A 6,000-nucleotide genomic window follows, 5' to 3' on the forward strand; every position below is an offset into this window, starting at 1 on the left:
ATGTTGGATGATTACGTGGTGAAGTGAAGTGTGGGTTCTTTTATTAAAATCAAAGAAAATTTCAATCTAAAACCCTAACGTTTTAAGAATCCTAAAGTGGAAATTAGAATAAGAAACCCTAAATTGGGGAAAAATCTCCAATCTTTTTATGCATTTTTGCCTTCCTTCCTTCTTCACCAACAATGCGTCATACATAGAACATGGCTAATCCTTTCGCACTTTTAACCCAGTGATCCATGGGTTTTTCCTCTCTCTATTGTGGGTTTCATAAAACCCAAATCTTGATCCCTTTTCTGGTGCGCCGTCATGTTTTTTATCGTGGAGCTCTCGCAAGCAGTGGTGATCATTGGAAACATAATGATTTTTGGTTGCGTTCGAAGTGATGATGGTTTTGATTATGGTTTTCTTACAGGTCTGGCGAGGCACTCTATTTCTTCTTTTTCCTAACATAAGCTCCCTTATACATTCACAGCGGAACTCTGTTTCAGGCAGTGATGTTTCCTTGTTAGTGGTCTACGTAATCATGCATAAAAAGATTGGAGATTTTTTCCCAATTTAGGGTTTTTGATTCTAATTTTCACTTTAGATTTACCAAATTGAACATTTTTAAACAAGGTTTTACTGAACATTTTCAAAAAGTAGGACCATTTTCAACCAAACTCCAAAAATAGGAATCAAATGATATATTAAACATATTTCTTAGGTTTAATCCTTTACTACATCCCTATTTATGTACGAATTTCTCAATTGGGTCCTCGTTTTTTAAAGTGTATCAAAATGGTCCTTAATTTTGAAAATTGATATCAATTGAGTCCTTTCCGTTAAGTTGGCTGGACGGCGTTAAAAAAATTGATGAGTGGATGCTGAGATGACGAACGAACGCTCGTCCACCAGCGAACGAACGCTTGTCGACCTCTTACTACTGGACGACCGTTCGTTCGGTGGTCGACGAGCGTTCGTTCGTCATCTCAGCATCCCACTCATCAATTTTTTTAACGCCGTCCAGCCAACTTAACGGAAAGGACTCAATTGATATCAATTTTCAAAATTAAGGACTATTTTGATACACTTTAAAAAACGAAGACCCAATTGAGACATTCGTACATAAATAGGGATGTATTAAAGGATTAAACCTATTTCTTATAACAAATATGAAATAGAGAGACGGGTGTTTAACCAACACCGCAAGAACGAAAGTTGATTTGTTAAGGTAAAAAGAAAATAGAAAACTACTCCTAGAGATGTCCCAATATGACTTTCATTATTGGAAAAGTCTATTTTTAGAAGCTCTTCTCGGAATGGGATAAAAAAAATGTTATTTTAAAAGATTTTTTAAAATGGGGGTTAAAAAAGAGTTTCAATTTTTAAAGTTTACTTTCAAATAGCTATATAAGTTGAATTTGACTCTATTCTAAAGCTTTAATTAACTCTAAAAAAACAATATTATTTATTTATATATACATAAAGTTATATATTTTGTTAAATAGTTTAATATGTTGTATTTTTATTATATTTAAATTAATATTTTTATATTAATCTTATGTTATTAAATGAAATATATAATATATAATTTAATAAAGTTATTGATTATAATCTATTTATTAATATTTTAGGAAAAAAAACTTATAGCATTTAATAAATCAATATGTAATATATTGTAATAAAATCCTAAACACTACATACTAAACATGGAGTCTAGTCAAAATATGAAAATATTGGATTAATTCTAATAAAAAATTAAATTATTTTTTTATAATTATTAAATATATTTATATATATATATATATATTGATTATTAAAGAAATAAATAATTGATAGACTTCAAGTATAAATTTAAGTCATACATTGAAAAGAAAAAAAATAAAAAATATATAATAAAAAAATTCATAAACTAATTATTTATATATTTATTATTTTAAACTTTCAAATTGAGATGTTTTATATAGTTTTAATTTAAATCTAGATAAATATTTTACACAACAAAATAAAATGACTATTTATATACTTTAAAAATATGTTTAGCAACTAAAAACAAATTGAATATGTTATTAGTATGCTTCCTTACACCGATCCAGAATAGTGTTATTAGTATGCTTCCTTTGTCTAAAATGAGGTAACAGTGGTTTGTGTGTAAAAGTTGTGCTGCATGCACACACTCTCGTAGATCTATAAATTTGACTTTTTGGCAAATCAACATAGCTTAATTAGCTCTTTCAAGCACGGGAGACTTAGATTTAGAAAATAAATACATCAAAGGCTTCATGCAAAAACAAGCATCACCCTCAATTCAAGTTAAAGCACGAAATTCAACTGTTCGATATCAGACTGAAAACCTGAATGTGATGTTCTCTCAGCATGTACGTCACAGCAGGATTTGGTTTAAAGTTTCTTTCCCAATCCCCACGAGTCAGTGTTGTTGGTGGCACTGGAGTTGCTGAGGACAATATAGCCTTCATTCGCACCAAAACCACCAACCCTCTTACCAAACACCTTGTTTCATTAAGATTGGGATGACTAATTTCTAGGTTTCTGAATATGACTGGCACTAGTTCAAAATTGGGCTTTAACGTCAATCTATATACGTTGAACAACAAAATAAGATCGGTAGTATTTTCGTAAATAAGTGGACATTAAGACGTCTGTTAGGAGGGGCCCCAACGTCTATAATATTTCAAAGCTTTAGTATATTCTCCATTACTTGTGTGAATAAGGCCTATGTTATAAAGTATATAACTTCGATCATAGGGATCAATTTCCAATCGCATAGCCTCATAATAATTTTGTAAAGCTTCTGCATAATTTCCTTCAGATTGAGCTGACATCCGTTACGTTCATCATTTGGTTCAAAGAATCTCCGCTCCAGAACTGCACGTGAGATTTTCATCTCATACGGCTCCCTCCTTATGTGTGTAATGAGAAAAATCCATAAAATCAAAAAATATTCCAATATTTATAGACGTCGGGGCCCCCTCCTAACAGACGTCTTAATACCTGACAGGTAGGTGAAAAGTCATTTTTTTTTCCGTCTTAGAGACGTCATCCCGCTACCCTGACGTCTATATTCGATTATAGACGTTGGTGCCCCTCCTAACGGACGTGTATATGTATGACAGGTAGATGGAAAGTTATTTTTTTCAGCCGTACATACGTCCGATCACGCCAACTGACATCTAAATGGCCTGTGAAAGTTGTTTTTTACATCATATTAGTGAGGGCCCCGACGTCTAGTTTAGAATAGACGTCGGGGAACCTGGGGAGCCGACATCTAGTTTGTTGTTAAATGAGACATGAAATCCGTTGTTACGAGCACTTCATCGTCTTCCTTCTCTCGCCTTTTCTCTCCGCGTCATTGCTTTTCCAGGTGCGTTTTTGTCTCTTTTGAACTATTTTAACGTACTTTTATTCCGATTATATTAGTCTTTGGTTGATTATCTTTCATTTGAACCGATTAAAATGAGTTTTTGTTGTGTTTTGGTGCAATTTTTCTTGTGTCTTTGGGTAGCGTTGTACCGCATTCTCCCTTTGCTAGTTTCCTCGTAAGAAAAACTTGCGTCTTTTGGATGTCTTATAGCATTTCAACCCAAAACCGAACTTCGGTCCTTGCCTAATTCTATTGTTACCGTTTGTTTTCATTGTCGGTTTTAATGGAACTAGGCAAGGACCCAGATTCGGTTTTCGGTTGAAATGCCATAAGAGATCCAAAAGACGCAACCTTTTCTATGAAGAAACTAGCAAAGGGAAGAAGGTGCTACTACGATACCCAAAGACACGAGCTGCAGTAGACGTCGGTTAATGCAATGTCCGGCGTCCATGAAGCTCTTTAGACGTCGGGGTAATGTAGTAACCGACGTCTATGGAGCTCTTTAGACGTTGGTTACTGCATTACCCGACGTCTTTATAGACGTCGGGCCTGTTTTGTGTCCAACGTTTGATTAACGTCACCCACAAAGACGTCGATTCTGGAACTGACGTTAAAAGGCCAAAATAACATACGTTAAATACCATTTCTGCACTAGTGTGGGAAGTATAATATGTCATTTACCAATAAATTTTGATTAAGGAAATTAAGCGGCTTAAAGAATCCACCAAGTCTATGAGATTGATTTTAACTTTCCAATGAAGTCAATCTTCTGCGCGCATATTCAACAATCACAACAACATCAACCACCTCTCGTGTCTTCAGCCCCGTCCAGTCAAAAGATATATAATTAAGAACTTTAAAGATAAACCAGAGATAACATCTATAATGCACCCTCTAATTACCTTTAAAATAACTTTGTGACAAGGCTTTCCTTTAACTTCTATTCCTTTTATCTTTTATTTATTATATTAATTATTGACACTTGCCAGATTTGCATTATCTGGGTCTTAAGCCTTTGCTTCTATTGGTTAAAATCCATACCATCTGTACATTTTTCTATTGGTAATAAATACTGAATTCAATGTGCTGAAATTACTTTTAATAAATAAATCATCTAAGCTAGGTTAATTTGAGGGATTAAGTTGGAACGTAATCCGCTCCACTCAGTTTTGTTTGTTGGGTCACTTGATTGAACAACTTTACCATCCTGGACCCGAAATTCGTAGTCCCCTGTAAATGAGAAGCAAATATTTCAATGTCTAGGAAACATTTTCGTACTTAATAACAGACTTTGATGTTGTGATTGACTTCAAATCTCCCATTGCCATATCTTGTAAGAGTCTTTGAATCCTCTATGTTATATGCGGTTGGCACGTTCCAAGTTCCAACCTTCTACGTTCTCAATTACCTACCTGTATCGTAGTTTTAAATCTATTTCCTACCTACTCAATGCTCTCACAGTATCATATATTATTTACTTAGAACGCGGCACAAACTGCATCTAGATCTAGTCTACGCATTAATTGTCAAATACCTTGATTTAGTGAGTATATGGGATACATGCGTTGGTTAAAAAACATGACATTAATTTGTTGTTGATATATTGTGTTAACATTAACTTGGCCTTTAAAAAACATTAATTTGGCCATTGATTTGTTTAATTCAATTCAATATATAAGTAGTTAGATATTGATAGAGTTTTATCACATGTAATCGTTTTATTTGACTTGAAAAATACATGTATTATGTAAAAAATAAGAAAAAAAATAAAACCAAATAAATTGCACAACTTTATAGAATTATCAGAGAGCAAAAACGTAATATTTGAAAAAAAAAAACTTGTTTGATTCATCTTAACTTTACGAATTAATAACTACTGTAATTGTTGAAGACGGTCATGTCCGTAAAAAACAAAAGTGTTTTCTTGGAGATGTGTTCTTGAATGTCTGACTGTTTCTTTTGAGTAGTTTAGGTTGAGCTTCGAGTGTACTTAGAGGAGAGATTAACTTATAGAAGACTTATTTATGTTTAAGTTAATAAGAAAGTAAGAATATATATGCATCAGAATACATAACGAGATATACAATAAGAGAGTTGAGTGTATATTCTGGTGGTGTGATGCTATATATACGGGCTTCATAGGATGAGTAAATAAATATAGTAATTAGATATAATTATTTGAAGATAATCAAGTATTATATCTTGAAAATTAGATTATCAATTATATAATGAGATATTATATCATAATATCTTGAAGATATATTAGAATATGATAATAAGTCATTATATTATAAAATATTATTTGTAAATAAGTTAAAGATATTTCATAATATTTTGGTGGTATATATATAAGTCCTCCAAACTAAAAAAATAAACAAACAAGGTTCATAATTATCTTATTTAACTATATAAAAATATTAAAAGATAACAACTACCAAATTTTTTAAATTTGGCAAGATCTTCTTATATATTTTTAAATTTCGATAATGAACAAATATATCTATAAGATGTTGGATTTATTTAGAAGATAATAGAAAGATATTATATTTTTAGAAAGAAGATTACAACAACAAAAACAAAGAAAAATGTATTATGTATTCAATTAAGGGTCTCAATAGATCATCTAAACTCTATTAACT

This window comes from Vigna umbellata, chromosome 1 (assembly GCF_029865625.1).
Source record: "Vigna umbellata cultivar VRB3 chromosome 1, Vumbellata_1.0, whole genome shotgun sequence".
Lineage (NCBI taxonomy): Eukaryota > Viridiplantae > Streptophyta > Magnoliopsida > Fabales > Fabaceae > Vigna > Vigna umbellata.